The following is a 19,929-nucleotide window of genomic DNA, read 5'->3' as shown; positions in this document are numbered from 1 at the left end:
GGACAAGTCTGCAAGCACTCCGGTAACATTTTTATTTACTTTCCTTTTTCTTTCTTCATCATCTCTTAAAAATAGGTGGTGCAAAGGAGAAACATTTAAGACCGACTCCATCAGAGTTTGGTTCCGCACACTCACCTACGAGGTTACTTCCTTCAAGGATTCCCCTTGCCGAGGACAGGCGGCGCAGACGTGCAACAGGAGGTCCAAAATAACTTTTTATAGACCGCACTCTTTTTTGAGCCTGTAACATGCCTTTCTCCTCTGCCTTTGACCCAGGGCATATTAAATAGCCGGGGTCATGGCCTTTATATATATCAAGTAATCTTTGGCATATCGCTCAGGTCCCAGTTCACATTACCCGAATTAATTATCCGCGTCTTTTCGCAAATGAATACGCCCTTTATGATCGCTTCACAGATATACCCTGGGCTTAAATCGCCAGGGGCTCGGTATGGGAACAAATGAGTTGCCAACAAAGTTTGAACCGCATTTTACAGCGTACTTCGGCGTCGTAAGTTTGGCCTTATATGCATCAGCTCCGAATCATGTCTTGGGTAAGTAGTTGGGTTGCCCGGCTCCTATGCTTGCTATCCTACGTGCCGCTCTATCGGCTAGGGTAGTAAAGGGAGAACTACTGCGATTGTGCTGCCGGTTCACCTGGATCAGCACCTCAGTAGAGAAAGCTGAACACTGACTGTCATGATGCAGCAAGAGCTGGTCAACCACTCGATGACTTATCGGAATCTCTAGCGATTCCTCCGTGTCACAGGAAGGACCTCTTTCCGGTCAAATATGTACACGCGTCGTATGAATAAGCCGCATACATACCAGGGGCAATGTCGTAGACCCACCATAAAACTCCTATGGCTAAGTGAAAGTGTTAAAGCCCTATAGTCAAGTTGCCTGGTTCGCTGCTTGACACCTCCTTCATGGACCAAGACGTTGGGTCAAGAGTGATCAAATACTTTTCCGAACACCCCCGTACTTCCTACGAGGGGCTGAAGCCGACGACTGGAAAACTTTCATATTATATTAAAACGACCACACAGGAGGAACACAAACTTTCGAGCAATATATAAAAACAGATTAACTATAAAATTATCTTGTACAATTCCCATACACCTCACTCGAACATTATGTCTTTCGAGCATTGACCGTCTATCAAGCGGGCGGCCACTAGGACGTCTTCAAAATAATGCTCCGGTTCATGGCGGTCTTTGCAATTGGGTGGATTCTTCACCGCAACATCGATGGCTTTCATCTTACCCTAGAATGTCTTGACTCGGGCAAAGGCCATCCGTGCACCCTCGATGCACATCGACCGCTTCACAGCGTCGATACATGGCACCGCGTCAACAAGCCGCTACACCAAGCCGAAGTAGCTATTCAGAACAGGATCAGTTGGCCATAACCGGATTATGACGTTCTTCATGGCTGTGCTGGATATATATGAAGCTCGGCCCACTGGGATATCTGCTCATTCAGCAACAGGGGGCGCTTCGATGCGCCGAATTGTGACCAGAAAAGCTTCTCCGTTGCATACCCCTCTCGCGCATGGTAAAACTGCGCTGCATCGGAAGAACTCTTCGGCAAGTCTAAAAACTCATCCGGAGAACTCCAAAATTGGTTAAGCTGAGCATAGTTCGGAGTGCCGAACTTAGTCTGCAGCAAAAATGGCTCACCAGCCGCAATCTCCCTAGCTTGCCGGATCTCCTCACGGGCGGCTCTGGCTTCATTCTCCTTCTCAAGGAGTTTATAGAGGCTAGTAGCATTTTTTAGTTCGAGCGCCATCGTGGACATCTTCTCCTCGTCTTGATGCTGAGCAGCTTGTTCGGTTTTTAACTCAGCCGATGCCTTTTCGGCAGCCGCGTTACTACACCGGGCCTGCTCCTTGGCCCAGGCCAGCTCCGCCCGAAGAATTTCAACGGCGGCAACACCATCTGCAGCCAGGCATATTACAGTATATAACTTTCAGCATCATGCTTATATCACAACAATATGTGAAGGGACTACCACGAATACATACCTTGCGATTCGTCAAGACGCATATTGATTAACGCAATGTCAACCACGGACACATCAAGCTTCCATTGCAGCTCGGCCATATCCGGTCTAGGAAGTAGCCAGGGGGGAAGCAGCCTGCGTTCAAGTTAATCAGATTAGTCCTTGAATATTTCTTCGTGATCCTCCGTTCGCCTCCCATGGGAAGCCAACCCGAGTCTCAGGGGCTACTATCTATACACAGGTGTATTTTGCGAATAAAACACAATTGCACATATTACAGTACAAACCTCAAAGCCTCTTAGTAGGCTCGCAAAGGCCTCATCCAATCCGCTCTTCGGGGAAAGGACCTTTTCAACCATCGTGCCCATCAAGGTATGATGTTCCTCTGAGACGGACACCTGCCGTGGCATGTTCGTCAAGATATCTGGCGCCTATGGGTCTCCGGAAGCCGCCGTAGGAGTACAACCACCCTTTGAAGGGATCCGTTCATTCGTATCTGGTTGTATACCAGATTGTTCGGGGCCCTCATTGTTGTTCCCTGGACCCTGGGCCACCGAAGTATCATCTTCGGGTTGCATCTTCATCATCCCTTGCACCACTTGTTGTTCAGGGGAGACACTCCGCGACGACACCTCGAAGTCGTCCGCCCTATTGGACGGAGAGGCCGGTGGGGGCGTCTCGCTTTCCATCATCTCTGGGAGAAGGTCCCCCGAGGAGGAGGATTGTTGAGGAAGACTGTGTGTTGAGCTGCAAAAACTATATATCCCATGCATTATAAAAAAAAGAACGAGACATGTTTAAAACAACCTTGTTCACTTACGATGTGGCCTGAGACTTGTCCTCGTCATGAGACCGCGCTTCGACGTCCTCCATGCCTGAGCCACCCACCTGAGGCAGCTTACCTCGCTTAGGAGCCTGTTCCTCCCAATCGTTGGAGGCGGCCCTTTTCTTCCCATGAGGGGAGGAGACGGTGGCCCTCCCTTCACTCTTGTCTTCGGATGAGGGAGTTTTAATTCCTCCAGACACAATGTTTGAGGTACCCTTGGAATAGGGGTCATATTTGGTCTTTCCACTATCTGCCTCGCCCTCCTTCACATGCATCTGGTATGGTGCAGGGGCTAGCATCCTTGTTAAAATAGGATTTGCTGGGCCTTCGGGCAGAGGGGCCGAACACATAATTAGTTCCGCCCTCTTTATCCAGCCCTGGATAAAGATAGCCTGCTCAGTACCATATTACGGTATGCGTAATTACAAAGTGTTTGGAAGACAAGTGCTCACCTGGGTATCCGGACGGTTGCAGTTAAGGTCGGCGTCCTCGGTGGTATCCGGCCAATGTTTCCGCTTCCCAAAAAATAATTTCCACATCCCCTCGTGTGTTGTGCTGAAGAAGTGTTGGAGGGTTTGTGGTCCTTCTAGATTAAGCTCCCACATGCGGCGAGACCTGCGCTGGCATGGCAGGATTCGGAGAACTAACATCTCTTGGATCATGTTGACAAGATCGATGTCTCTCTCGAGGAGGGTTCGGATGTGGCTCTGTAAAGTCTGCACTTCATCAACTGATCACCAGTACAGCCCCTTGTTGACCCATGATGCAAGCTGTAATGGTGGGCCAGGACGGATGTGGCTGCAGCTACCCACTTGGTGTTGCGGGGCTCCGTAACGTAAAACCACTCCCGCTGCCAGTGATTGGAAGTTTCGGTAAAGAACCTTTTGGCCAAGGAGTGCTGGTGAGTTGGTTGATCGTAGCACCGCTGCACTCCACCTGTTCCTCGTTGACTACGTTCGGCTTCACACTGAAGGTCTTGAGACATAAGCCGATGTGTGGGGAGATTTGGAGGAAGGCCTCGCATGTAATGATAAACACCGAGACTTGGAGGATAGAGTCCGGGGCTAGGTCATGAAAATATAGTCCATAATAAAACATTAGCCCCCGGACGAAGGGGTGAAGAGCAAACCCTAGCCCCCAGAGGAAGTGGGAGATGAATACGACCTTCTTGCCGAATCTGGGGGGTCAGAATAACCTATCCTTGAGCAGGAAGCCTGTGGTGGACCTCCACGGTCAATTATCTGGCCGCCCAAAGCTTTGCGATGTCCTCCTCTGTAATGGAGGAAATCACCCATCGGCCTTGAGAGCTGGGTCCGAACATGATGGGGAGGCTTGAAACAATGAAATCGAACCTTGAGTGCTAGAGCTCGAGGTCGGGAAGGCTGAGGAGAGGTTTGGCATAAAAGGACGGCCCTTGGTTCCTTTATAAAGGCAGCGAGTATTGAACGCCTCCTCCTAAGCCTAAGAACCTGCCTATTCCTAAGGAATCTTTCCCGCAGGACGGTTGGGTTACCCACGCTCGTATTGATGAAAAACCTGCAATTAAGGGACACGATCTTTGCTTCAACAAGATGTGTCAATGAAAACCACGCCCCGAAACATGGAACGGTGGGACGGGAAACGGTTCGAAATAATGACCAGGAAGCGTGACGTCACTTTACCAAAGTTATCAGCAGATTGGATTCATGGAATACTATACTCTCTACGGCTATGTGTTACAGGTCCGGACACGATCAATTCGTCTGAAGACTATTTTGGAGTTTGGAAGGAGGAACCTGCCTTGCAATGCCGAAGACAGCACTACGCGCTGGATACCTTGTCATTGAAGCCAGGTTCAAGGGCTACTAAGGGAGTCCTGGAGTAAGGGGTCCTCGGGCGTCCAACCTGTTAGCCATGGGACAGACTGATGGGCTGTGAAGATACAAAGACCGAAGACTGTACCCGTGTCCGGATAGGACTCTCCTTGGCGTGGAAGACAAGCTTGGCGTCGAATATGTAGATTCCTTTCTTTGTAACTGACCTTATGTAACCCTAGATCCACCCGGTGTCTATATAAACCGGAGGACTTAGTTCGGATAGGAGAGACTCATTATCATAGCCATACACGCTAGACCTCTAGGGTTTAGCCATTATGATCTCGAGGTAGATCAACTCTTGTAACACTCATATTCATCAATATCAATCAAGCAGGACGTAGGATATTACCTCCATAGAGAGGGCCTGAACCTGGGTAAACATCGTGTCCCTTGTCTCCTGTTACCATCGACCTTAGACACACAGTTCGGGGCCCCCTACCCGAGATCCACCGGTTTTGTCACCGACATCGACCACTCCTATTTACCACCTGAGGTGTTTGCTCTAACCTGGCATGCTGATGTTAGTCATATCATGCATATGGCGCCTTGCATTGCTTACATTATTCATCTTATATGTCATCAACTTAGTTTAGATTTGCTTTGTGTGAATGCCACCTGTTTGGTTTCTATATCATACTTCCACCATTCCTAACTATTTGTATTTTTAGATTCAACAAGTGACTACATACGGAGCAAAATGAGTGAATCTACACTCTAAAATATGTCTATATACGTCCGTATGTAGTAGTCCATTTGAAATCTCTAAAAAGAAAAATATTTAGGAACAGAGGGAGTATATGGGAATTATGCAATGCCATGTTTTTCAGCCAGTTATCATATATGTGAATTATGCATCACCATGTAGCCAGGCATCATATATGTGAATTATCTCATACCATCTTTTTTTTCATTACTTATTCCATTTGTCGACAATTTGTGTATATTAAACTACTCGTCATGTGTATTAGCCATTTGATCCAGTTATGGAAAAAATCAGGAGTGAGAACAAGGTCTTCAGAGAAGGCAATGGTACCTGTTGAAGCATATATCTCGATGGTTACAGGGAGCTCCTCACAGGAGGATTCAAAGAGAGATGACCAGTCCTATATCCCACCTGAGGTGTATGCTCTAAGTTGCAATGTTTGTATTTCTCATATCATGCAGATGGTGTCTTGCATTGCTTAGTTTAGACATCATATGCACAATATTGAATTCCATCTGCTTAGTTTAGAGATCATACATGCGAGTGCCAGCTGCTTAGTATATGAATCAATTATGTCAATTATATCATGCCATCATATATACTTAGACAACATTTATGTGAATTATTTCATCCCAACCTATTTTAGAAAGACATCATATAGTTTTGTCGTGTCATCCTGTTTAGATACTCATCATATGTTGAATTATGCCATTATATCATGTTAAGTTATCCATCATATATCTGAAACTGTGTCATGCTATCCTGTTTAGTTAGGCATCATATATGTGAAATTGTGTCATGCTGTCATGTTTGCTTAGACAACATATATGTGAATTACCACATCTTTCTATCATACAATGTCTGTACGTTCAATTTCTTTTCTTATTTATCGGCCATTTGAATTGGAGGGGGTGATGGCAGTATCTAAGGGAGCAAAAACCCGTTCTTCACAAAAGACAGTGCTACCCGTCGATGCAAATAGAACCATGGTTGTACTTGCTCACAAACTTGCCCCACCACACATAATCGAGACTCTTCCAGATTGCACACTTAGACCGTTGGGCAGAGAACCAGCTACAACCCATCTAACCCCAACCCCAGCGGATAGTAACCCACTTCTAGTTGACGAAGCACCATCTCCACCACAGAGTACCCCCACACAAGCAGTTTGTAAAGCAACTGCAGTGCATAAAGCACGAAGACCACCACAGCGAACCCAAACTCCATGTTTAAAGTAGCAGAGCAACTGTTCTTAGGTCAGATTCCGTAGCTATGGTCCATACTCCTTTGTTGTTGCATCACTGTATTTACTCATACCAACTACTTTCGAATATGAAGGATCCAATTGAAACTCCGATGGCGCAACAGGTATGTTTTAAACCTATTTCTTTAACTGGATTGTTATTCTACCTTCTTGCTCTATGTTGATTTCAGTTTTAGTTGTATAAACAGTTAAGTTCTCATGTGATGCACATTACGTGTGTTGCCAATGTTGTGTAGTTTCTCACACTTATATTCTGTCTATGCTGCTGTGTCTTCAAATATACGAGTTGAACTTGTTGGGGACGTAGTAATTTCAAAAAAATTCCTACGCACATGCAAGATCATGGTGATGCATAGCAACGAGAGGAAAGAGTATCATCCACGTACCCTTGTAGACCGTAAGCGGAAGCGTTAGCACAACGCGGTTGATGTAGTTGTACGTCTGCATGATCCAACCAATCCAAGTACCGAACACACGGCACCTCCAAGTTATGCACACGTTCAACTCGACGACGTCTCGCGAGCTCCGATCTAGCAAAGCTTCACAGGAGAGTTTTTTCAGCATGACGGCGTGGTGACGGTGATGATGATGCTACTGACGCAGGGCTTCGCCTAAGCACCGCTACGATATAATCGAGGTGGATTATGGTGGAGGGGGGCACCGCACACGGCTAAGGGATCAATGATCAACTTGTGTGTCTAGAGGTGCCCCCTTCCCCCGTATATAAAGGAGTGCAGGAGAGGAGGGCCGGCCCTCTCTAGGGCGCGCCATGGGGAGTCCTACTCCCACCGGGAGTAGGATCCCCCCTTTCCAACTTGGAGTAGGAGAGGGAAGGAAGAGGAAGGAGGGAGGAAGGAAAGGGGGGCCGACCCCCCTCAAAATTCAGATTGGGCTTGGGGGGTGCCACCTCCCTTGCTCCTTTCCCCTCCTTTCCACTAAAGCCCAATAAGGCCCATATACCTCCCGGGGGGTTCCGATAACCTCCAGGTGCTCCGGTATATTCCCGATCTCACCCGGAACCATTCCGGTATCCAAATATAGTCGTCCAATATATTGATCTTTGTGTCTCAACCATTTCAAGACTCCTCATCATGTCTGTGATCACATCCGGGACTCCGAACTACCTTCGGTACATCAAAACACAAAAACTCATAATACGATTGTCACTGAACTTTAAGCGTGCGGACCCTACGGGTTCGAGAACTATGTAGACATGACTGAGACACATCTCTGGTCAATAACCAATAGCAGAACCTGGATTCTCATATTGGTTCCCACATATTATACGAAGATCTTTATCGGTCAAATCGCATAACAACATATGTTGTTCCCTTTGTCATAGGTATGTTACTTGCCCGAGATTCGATCGTCGGTATCTCAATACCTAGTTCAATCTCGTTACCGGCAAGTCTCTTTACTCGTTCTGTAATACATCATCCCGCAACTAACTCATTAGTTACAATGCTTGCAAGGCTTATAGTGATGTGCATTACCGAGTGGGCCCAGAGATACCTCTCCGGCAATAGGAGTGACAAATCCTAATCTCGAAATACGCCAACCCAACAAGTACATTTGGAGACACCTGTAGAGCACCTTTATAATCACCCAGTTACGTTGTGACGTTTGGTAGCACACAAAGTGTTCCTCCGATAAACGGGAGTTGCATAATCTCATAGTCATAGGAACATGTATAAGTCATGAAGAAAGCAATAGCAACATACTAAACGATCAAGTGCTTAGCTAACGGAATGGGTCAAGTCAATCACATCATTCTCCTAATGATTTGATCCCATTAATCAAATGACAACTCATGTCTATGGCTAGGAAACATAACCATCTTTGGTCAACGAGCTAGTCAAGTAGAGGCATACTAGTGACACTCTGTTTGTCTATGTATTCACACATGTATTATGTTTCCGGTTAATACAATTCTAGCATGAATAATAAACATTTATCATGATATAAGGAAATAAATAATAACTTTATTATTGCCTCTAGGGCATATTTCCTTCAGTCTCCCACTTGCACTAGAGTCAATAATCTAGTTCACATCGCCATGTGATTTAACACCAATAGTTCACATCACCATGTGATTAACACCCACAGTTCACATCGTCATGTGACCAACACCCAAAGGGTTTACTAGAGTCAATAATCTAGTTCACATCCCTATGTGGTTAACACACAAAGAGTACTAAGGTGTGATCATGTTTTGCTTGTGAGAGAAGTTTAGTCTACGGGTCTGCCACATTCAGATCCGTATGTATTTTGCAAATTTCTATGTCAACAATGCTCTGCACGGAGCTACTCTAGCTAATTGCTCCCACTTTCAAAAATGTATCCAGATTGAGACTTATAGTCATCTGGATCAGTGTCAAAATTTGGATGGACGTAACCCTTTACGACGAACCTTTTGTCACCTCCCTAATCGAGAAACATATCCTTATTCCACCAAGGATAATTTTGACCGATGTCCAGTGATCTACTCCTAGATCACTATTGTACTCCCTTGCTAAACTCAGTGTAGGGTATACAATAGATCTGGTACACAGCATGGCATACTTTATAGAAACTATGGCTGAGGCACAGGGAATGACTTTCATTCTCTTTCTATCTTCTGCTGTGGTTGGGCTTTGAGTCTCACTCAATTTCACACCTTGTAACACAGGTAAGAACTCTTTCTTTGACTCTCCTTTATGCTTTCCAGGTAAGAACACTTTATGCTTACTGAGGCATAGGTAAGAACACTTCAAAATATTGTCAAGGTATGCACTTATTGAAAAAACTTATCAAGCGTCTTCATCTATCTCTATAGATCTTGATGCTCAATATGTAAGTAGCTTTACCGAGGTCTTTATTTTAAAAACTCCTTTATGCTTTCCAGGAAATTCTATATTATTTCCGATCAACAATATGTCATTCACATATATTTATCAGAAATGATGTAGTTCTCCCACTCACTTGTAAATACAGGCTTCACCACAAGTCTGTACAAAACTATATGCTTTGATCAACCCATCAAAGCGTATATTCCAACTCTGAGATGCTTGCACCAGTCCATAGATGGATCGCTGGAGCTTGCACATTTTGTTAGCACCTTTAGGATCGACAAACCTTCTGTTTGCATCATATACAACTCTTCTTTAAGAAATCCATTAGGGAATGTAGTTTTCACATCCATTTGCCAGATTTCACAAAATGTGGAAATTTGCTAACATGATTCGGACAGACTTAAGCATCGCTACGAGTGAGAAAATCTCATCGTAGTCAACAATTTGAACTTTGTCAAAACCTTTTTCGACAAGTCTAGCTTTGTAGATAGTAACACTACTATCAGCGTCTGTCTTCTTCTTGAAGATCCATTTATTTTCTATGGCTTGCCGATCATCGGGCAAGTCAACCGAACTCCACACTTTGTTCTCATACATGGATCCCATCTCAGATTTCATGGCCTCAAGCCATTTTGCGGAATCTGGGCTCATCATCGCTTCCTCATAGTTCATAGGTTAGTCATGGTCAATTAACATGACCTCCAGAACAGGATTACCGTACCACTCTAGTGCGGATCTCACTCTGGTTGACCTACGAGGTTCGGTAGTAACTTGACCTGAAGTTACATGATCATCATCATTAGCTTCCTCACTAATTGGTGTAGGAGTCACAGAAACAGATTTCTGTGATGAGATAATTTCCAATAAGGGAGCAGGTACATTTACCTCATCAAGTTCTACTTTCCTCCCACTCACTTCTTTCGAGAGAAACTCCTTCTCTAGAAAGGATCCATTCTGAGCAACAAATATCTTGCCTTCGGATCTGTGATAGAAGGAGTACCCAACAGTTACTTTTGGGTATCCTATGAAGACGCACTTCTCTGACTTGGGTTTGAGCTTATAAAGATGAAACTTTTTCACATAGGCATCACAACCCCAAACTTTAAGAAACGACAACTTAGGTTTCTTGCTAAACCACAGTTCATACGATGTCGTCTCAACGGATTTAGACGGTGCCCTTTTTAATGTGAATGCAGCTATCTCTAATTCATAACCCCAAAACGATAGTGGTAAATCGGTAAGAGACATCATAGATTGCACTATGTCAAATAAAGTACGGTTATGACGTTCAGACACACCATTACGTTGTGGTGTTCCAAGTGGCATGTGTTTGTGAAACTATTCCACATTGTTTTAATTGAAGAACAAACTCGTAACTCAAATATTCACCTCTGCGATCAGATCGTAGAAACTTTATTTTCTTGTTATGATGATTTTCCACTTCACTCTGAAATTCTTTGAACTTTTCAAATGTTTCAGACATATGTTTCTTCAAGTAGATATACCCATATCTGCTCAAATCGTCTGTGAAGGTCAGAAAATAACGATACCCGCCGCGAGCCTCAACACTCATCGGACCTCATACATCAGTATGTATTATATCCAATAAGTCACTTGCTCACTCAATTGTTCTAGAGAACGGAGTCTTAGTCATGTTTGCCCATGAGGCATGGTTCGCAAGCATAAACTGATTCATAATCAAGTGATTCCAAAAGCCCACCAGCATGGTTTTTCTTCATGCGCTTTACACCAATATGACCTAAACGGCAGTGCCACAAATAAGTTGCACTATCATTATTAATTTTGCATCTTTTGGCTTCAATATTATGAATATGTGTATCACTACGATCGAGATTCAACAAACCATTTTCATTGGGTGTATAACCATAGAAGGTTTTATTCATGTAAACAGAATAACAATTATTCTCTAACGTAAATGAATAACCGTATTGAAATAAACATGATCAAATCATATTCATGCTCAACGCAAACACCAAATAACACTTATTTAGGTTCAAAACTAATCCCGAAAGTGTAGGGAGTGTGCGATGATGATCATATCATTCTTGGAACTACTTCCAACACACATCATTACTTCACCCTTAACTAGTCTCTGTTCATTCTGCAACTCCCTTTCAAGTTACTACTCTTAGCAACTGAACTAGTATCAAATACCGAGGGGTAGCTATAAACACTAGTAAAGTACACATCAATAACATGTATATCCAATATACCTTTGTTCACTTTGCCATCCTTCTTATCCGCCAAATACTTGGGGCAGTTCCGCTTCCAGTGACTAGTCCCTTTGCAGTAAAAGCACTTAGTCTCAAGCTTAGGTCCAGACTTGGGCTTCTTCACTTGAGCAGCAACTTGCTTGCCATTCTTCTTGAAGTTCCCCCTTCCCTTTGCCCTTTTCTTGAAACTAGTGGTCTCATTAACCATCAACACTTGATGCTTTTCTTGATTTCTACCTTCATCGATTTCAGCATCATGAAGAGCTTGGGAATCGTTTCCGTTATCCCTTGCATATTATAGTTCATCATGAAGTTCTAGCAACTTGGTGATAGTGACTAGAGAACTTTGTCAATCACTATCTTATCTGGAAGATTAACTCCCACTTGATTCAAGTAATTGTAGTACTCAGACAATCTGAGCACATGCTTACTGGTTGAGATATTCTCCTCCATCTTATAGGCAAAGTAATGTCAGAGGTCTCATACCTCTCGACACAGGCATGAGTATGAAATACCAATTTCAACTCTTGGAACATTTTATATGCTCCGTGGTGTTCAAAACATTTTTGAAGTCCCGGTTCTAAGCCGTAAAGCATGGTGCACTAAACTATCAAGTAGTTATCATACCGAGCTTTTGTCAAAACGTTCAAAACATCTGCATCTGCTCCTGCAATAGTTCTGTCACCTAGCGGTGCATCAAGGACATAATACTTTTGTGCAGCAATGAGGATAATCCTCAGATCACGGAGCTAGTCCGCATCTTTGCTACTAACATCTTTCAACTTATTTTTCTCTAGGAACATATCAAAAATAAAACAAGGGAGCTAAACACGAGCTATTGATCTACAACATAGATATGCTAATACTACCAGGACTAAGTTCATGTTAGACTAAAGTTCAATTAATCATATTACTTAAAGAACTCCCACTTAGATAGACATCCCTCTAATCGTCTAAGTGATCACATGATCCATATCAACTAAACCATGTCCGATCATCATGTGAGATGGAGTAGTTTTCAATGGTGAACATCACTATGTTGATCATATGTACTATATGATTCATGCTCGACCTTTCGGTCTCAGTGTTCCGAGGCCATATCTGCATATGCTAGGCTTGTCAAGTTTAACCTGAGTATTCCGTGTGTGCAAAACTGTCTTGCACCCATTGTATTTGATCGTAGAGCTTATCACACCCGATCATCACGTGGTGTCTCAGCACGAAGAACTTTCGCAACGGTGCATACTCAGGGAGAACACTTGTACCTTGAAATTTAGTGAGAGATCATCTTATAATCCTACCGTCGATCTAAGAAAAATAAGATGCATAAAAGATAAACATCACATGCATTCAATATAAGTGATATGATATGGCCATCATCATCTTGTGCTTGTGATCTCCATCTCCGAAGCACCGTCATGATCACCATTGTCACCGGTGTGACTGCTTGATCTCCATCGTAGCATCGTTGTCGTCTCGCCAAATATTTCTTCTACGACTATCGCTACCGCTTAGTGATAAAGTGAAGCCGTTATAGGACGATTGCATTGCATACCATAAAGTGACAACCATATGGCTCCTGCCAATTGCCGATAACTCGGTTACAAAACATGATCATCTCATACGACAAAATATAGCATCATGTCTTGACCATATCACATCACAACATGCCCTGCAAAAACAAGTTAGACGTCCTCTACTTTGTTGTTGCAAGTTTTACGTGGCTGCTATGGGCTGAGCAAGAACCGTTCTTACCTACGCATCAAAACCACAACGATAGTTTGTCAAGTTAGTGTTGTTTTAACCTTCTCAAGGACCGGGCGTAGCCATACTCGGTTCAACTAAAGTTGGAGAAACTGACACCCGCGAGCCACCTGTGTGCAAATGATGTCGGTAGAACCAGTCTCGCATAAGCGTACGCGTAATGTCGGTCCGGGCCGCTTCATCCAACAATACCGCCGAACCAAAGTATGATATGCTGGTAAGCAGTATGACTTGTATCGCCCACAATTCACTTGTGTTCTACTCGTGCATATAACATCTACGCATAAACCTAGCTCGGATGCCACTGTGGGGGAACGGTGTAATTTCAAAAAAAAATTCCTACGCACATGCAAGATCATGGTGATGCATAGCAACGAGAGGGAAGAGTATCGTCCGGGTACCCTCATAGACCGTAAGCGGAAGCGTTAGCACAACGCTGTTGATGTAGTCGTACGTCTTCACGATCCGACCGATCCAAGTACCGAACACACGGCACCTCCGAGTTCTGCACACGTTCAAGTCGATGATGTCCCGCGAGCTCCGATCCAGCAAAGCTTCATAGGAGAGTTTTGTCAGCATGACGGCGTGGTGATGGTGATGATGATGCTACGAACGCAGGGCTTCTCCTAAGCACCGCTACGATATAATCGAGGTGGATTATGGTGGAGGGGGGCACCGCACACGGCTAAGGGATCAATGATCAACTTGTGTGTCTAGAGGTACCCCCTTCCCCCGTATATAAAGGAGTGGAGGAGGGGAGGGCCGACCCTCTCTAGGGCCCACCATGGGGAGTCCTACTCCCATCGGGAGTAGGATTCTGCCTTTCCAACTTGAAGTAGGAGAGGGAAGGAAGAGGAAGGATGGAGGAGGGAAAGGGGGGGCGGCCCCCCTCCCAATTCAGATTGGGCTTGGGGGGCGCGCCACCTCCCTTGCTCATTTCCCCTCCTTTCCACTTAAGCCCAATAAGGCCCATATACCTCCCGAGGGGTTCCGATAACCTCCCGGTGCTTCGGTATATTCCCGATCTCACCCGGAACCATTCCGGTATCCAAATATAGTCGTCCAATATATCGGTCTTTATGTCTCGACCATTTCGATACTCCTCGTCATGTCTGTGATCATATCCGGGACTCCAAACTACCTTCGGTACATCAAAAAACAAAAACTCATAATATGATCGTCACCGAAATTTAAGCATGCGGACCCTACGGGTTCGAGAACTATGTAGACATGACCGAGACACGTCTCTGGTCAATAACCAATAGTGTAACCTAGATGCTCATATTGGTTCCCACATATTCTATGAATATCTTTATCGGTCAAACCGCATAACAACATACGTTGTTCCCTTTGTCATCGGTATGTTACTTTCCCGAGATTCGATCGTCCGTATCTCAATACCTAGTTCAATCTCGTTACCGGCAAGTCTCTTTACTCGTTCCATAATACATCATCCCGCAACTAACTCATTAGTTACAATGCTTGCAAGGCTTATAGTGATGTGCATTACCGAGTGGGCCCAGAGATACCTCTCCGACAATCGGAGTGACAAATCCTAATCTCAAAATATGCCAACCCAACAAGTACCTTTGGAGACACCTGTAGAGCACCTTTATAATCACCCAGTTACGTTGTGATGTTTGGTTGCACACAAAGTGTTCCTCCGGTAAACGGGAGTTGCATAATCTCATAGTCATAGGAACATGTATAAGTCATGAAGAAAGCAATAGCAACATACTAAACGATCAAGTGCTAAGCTAACGGAATGGGTCAAGTGAATCACATCATTCTCCTAATGATGTGATCCCATTAATCAAATGACAACTCATGTCTATGGCTAGGAAACATAACCATGTTTGATCAACGAGCTAGTCAAGTAGAGGCATACTAGTGACACTCTGTTTGTCTATGTATTCACACATGTATTATGTTTTCCGGTTAATAAAATTCTAGCATGAATAATAAAAATTTATCATGATATAAGGAAATAAATAATAACTTTATTATTGTCTCTAGGGCATATTTCCTTCAGAACTGTGTCTCTATCTTGATTTGGCAACATAAACTAGAATTATATGGACAAAAAGTGACCATAGTACGTAGATATATGTTTGTTTCATGCTGTTATCCTGTCCACCTTACTACTGAACCGGTTTACCAAAATGAGTTTGGTATACTACATGCTAAACCTGTGATGTGTCTGCTTGTTTCTCTTGTAGTATGCGAACAAAATATTGGAGAAGAGCACCGCACTATGCAATGGTAGAGAAAGTAATGCAGATAAGGTTCAAGATAGTGAGACAACCCTGTTGGTCTCCAAGAAAGGTGATACAAATAATCTTGTAGACAGTGAGAAAACCCCACAGTCCCACGTTGATGTAGTGTACGAGTTACTGGCCAGTACCGCTGGCACAAGCTCTTCGACCTCGCTGCCTGAATCATTTCGGCTTCTTCAGTCTCAGCTACAAGCTGAAAGGCATCAGTCAGCTGTGCTGCGGCAAGAAGCCGAAGGACTGAGGAAGTCCCTGCAGAATTGAGATGCATACTTTCTTGTGCAACAGCAAGCGCTTGAGGATTTAAGCGCCAAACAATAGAAAGTTAATAAGCTTGCTAAGCATCTTGCCAGCATTATGGGTACCCAGGATATTGTTTCTTGAGCTCTTCTGAAGTGGTTTCAATTTCGGACTTGTTTTGCTGCGGCGTTTATTTGCACTGGTCGCCAACTTTGACGACTAGTGTATGTGATATGCTGCTTTGTTCCCTCTATTTTCACTGGTAGCGAACTTTGATGCCCAGTGGATGTAATATGTGTAATAGTCGTGATATCCTAGCGTAAGTTGCTTGCTTATTTACTTCCTTGTTTTCTTGTTTATTTGTTAGCTTGTGGTCAGTGCAGTTCTTTTTCCGCGGTTTGCTAGTGGCCGCAATAACCTATTTTTTAAAACTAGGCCACAATAACCATGGGCTACATATTTACTGTAGTTACCATCGGCCTCCTATGGGCTATAGAGACAATGGGGTTTCTACAGGCCATAGAAACAATGGACCTTCTACGGGCTGTAGCATCAATGGGCCTTCTATGTGTCGTATGATCGATAGGACAAACATGGGCCAATAACAGACCGCATTATGGCCCGTAAACGGGCTAGATTTGGAATCGTCCGTTCATGGGCCGACAATAATGGGCCATCATTAATCGGCCGTATTGGACGACGCTATGAAAACGACCCAACGGATTAACAGGCTGCAAACGGGCCGATTGTAACCGCGGGCTGAATTTGGCCCACAAGCAGAAAAGGCCAATAACGGGTCGTAAGTAACCGAATGCTGGAAATGAGCTGAAGAATAAATGGGCCTTGAGAAGGCCGAAAGATAACACGGGTTGGAAACGGCCCAAATGAATAATGGGCCATTAATGGGTATAAAGGGGTACAATATTCATTGCGGGCCAGATTCACCACGGGCCGTTAATGGGCCAAGAGTTACAAATGGCCTCGTATGGGCCGAAAGACATCATGGGCCATACATGGGCCGGAAGTTACAACGGGCTGGAATCATATTGGACAGCCCAAATGAAGCTACTGGGCTTAATTCCGATAGGCCGTAACGTGTCGTGAGTTACCAGGCCGTAAATGGGCTATATAGGAACATGCTTTCCGTGGGCCGGCCCGTTAGCATTTGACCAAGTCAAATGGTCCGACCTTTTCACCGGAATGGGCCTCTGTTGGGCCGCACCACGTGTCGACCTATCATAAGCGCCTCCTGTCCAATGAACGGATGACATCTGTCCCACCGGTGAGCCAACACGTGTTTCCTCCGGCCAATGAGAATTTTAAACATGGAAAATCCTCATTGGTTCGAGCTGTTAGCGGGTTATCGGATCCAAAACTGGACCCGATAGCTTAACGGCAACCCATTGCGGTGGATGCCACGTGTCGGTCACCCTTGACGAAAGCACTTTCATGACGCGCGATTTATCGTCATGGAAGTGGACACTTCCGTGATGATAATTTTGGTAATGTCATGGAACACTTCTACGACAACACAGGTTTGAGTATCTTGATTCTGTCATAAAATCATCATGGATGTATATGCATGACAGAAAACATGACCTACTGTGACAAACACGTATCATCACATAAGTGTCTTTTTTGTAGTGAAAAGGTCTTGATAACCCACAAGTATAGGGGATCGCAACAGTTTTCGAGGGTAGAGTATTCAACCCAAATTTATAGATTCGACACAAGGGGGGCCAAAGAATATTTGAAGGTATTAGCAGCTAAGCTATGAATTCAACCACACCTGGACATTAATTATCTGCAGCAAAGTGATCAGTAGCAAAGTAGTATGATAGTTTTGATAGTAGTGACAACAGCAATAGTAACAGTAATAGTGATAGCAGTAATTTTGTAGCAAGTGTAACAGTGATGATAGCAGTAGTAACTTAGCAGAAACAATATGGAAAAGTTCGTAGGCATTGGATCGGTGACTTTTTGGATGATGTTCATCATGTGACAGTTATAACCTAGGGCGATACGGCACTAGCTCTATGTAACGCCCTCGATGCGGCTATATCTCCTACGTGTCGAAGCATGACTTAGAGGCATAACCGCATTGAAAGCAATGTCGCAAGTAAGGTAATCTTCACAACAACCCATGTAAATAGATAAAAGGGGAAAGGATACATAGTTGGCTTACACTCGCCACGTCACACAAATACATGAATAACATTACAATCATCCAATACACTCATGGTCCGACTACGGTACCAACATAAAGATCAACCCCCACATGTGACGAAGTCCCCGATCGCCCCAACTGGGCACAACTACTGATCATCTGGGAAAGACACATAGTAACAGTGAGAGTCTTCATCGAACTCCCACTTGAGCTCAAGCGCATCGTCTGGAGTGGTATCATCGGTCCCTGCATCTGGTTTTGGAAGTAAACTGTGAGTCACGGGGACTCAGCAATCTCGCACCCTCGCAATCATGACTATTTAAGCTTATAGGTAAGGCAAGGTATGATGTGGAGCTTCAGCAAGCGACTAGCATATATGGTGGCTAACATACACAAAAGAGAGCGAGAAGAGAAGGCAAAAGTACGGTCAAACAACTACGATCAAGAAGTGATCCTAGAACAACCTACGTCAATTATTACTCCAACACCGTGTTCACTTCCCGGACTCCGCCGAGAAGAGACCATCACGGTTACACATGCGGTTGATTCTTTTTAATTAAGTTTCATGTTATCTACAACCGGACATTAACAAATTCCCATCTGCCCATAACCGCGGGCACGGCTTTCGAAAGTTCAAATCCCTGCAGGGGATTCCCAACTTAGCCCATCACAAGCTCTCACGGTCAACGAAGGATATTCCTTCTCTCGAGACATTCCGATCAGACTCGGCATCCCGGTTACAAGACATCCTCGACAATGGTAAAAACAAGTCCAGCAAGACCACCCGCTGTGCCGACAAATCTCGATAGGAGCTGCACATATCTCGTTCTTAGGGCACACCGGATAAGCTAAGCATACGGGAGCCAACGTAACCCATGTTGCCAAGGGACGGCCCCGCACGGTGCTCTGGGTTGGACCAACACTTAGAGAAGCACTGGCCCGGGGGTTTAAAATAAAGATGACTCTTGAGTCCGCGAAACCCAAGGGAAAAAGGCTAGGTGGCGAATGGTAAAACCAAGGTCGGGCCTTGCTGGAGGAGTTTTATTCAAGGCGAACTGTCAAGGGGTTCCCATTATAACCCAACCGCGTAATGAACGCAAAATCCGGAAACATACCACCGATATGACGGAAACTAGGGCGGCAAGAGTGGAACAAAACACTAGGCATAAGGCCGAGCCTTCCACCCTTTACCAAGCATATATATGCATTGAGATAACAAGTTAATATGGTGATATCCCAACAATAAACAATGTTCCAACAAGGAACGATCTCCGATCTTCACCTGCAACTAGCAACACTATAAGAGGGGCTGAGCAAAGTGGTAACATAGCCAATCAACGGTTTGCTAGGACAAGGAGGGTTAGAGGTTTGACATGTCAATGTGGGAGGCATGATGAGCAAGTGGTAGGTATCGTAGCATAGGCATAGCAAAAGAGCAAGCATCTAGCAAGCAAAGATAGAAGTGATTTCGAGGGTATGATCATCTTGCCTGCAAAGTTCTCAGAGTTGACTTGATCCTCGTAAGCGAACTCAACAGGCTCCTCGTTCATGAACTCGTCTCCCGGCTCTACCCAAACAAGACAAACAAGCGAACGGAACACAATCAACCACGTGCAATGCTCAAACAACATGATGCAAACATGGTATGATATGCGGGATGCGGTATCTGATGCATATGCAAGATTTGACAAAGAATGATTGAACCTGGCCTCAACTTGGAAATCCAAGAGTGCCACTGGAAAGGTGAGGTGATTTCGGTTGAAATCG

The sequence above is a fragment of the Triticum dicoccoides genome, chromosome 3A (assembly GCF_002162155.2).
Source record: "Triticum dicoccoides isolate Atlit2015 ecotype Zavitan chromosome 3A, WEW_v2.0, whole genome shotgun sequence".
Taxonomy (NCBI): Eukaryota; Viridiplantae; Streptophyta; class Magnoliopsida; order Poales; family Poaceae; genus Triticum; species Triticum dicoccoides.
This window is presented reverse-complemented; position numbering follows the sequence as displayed.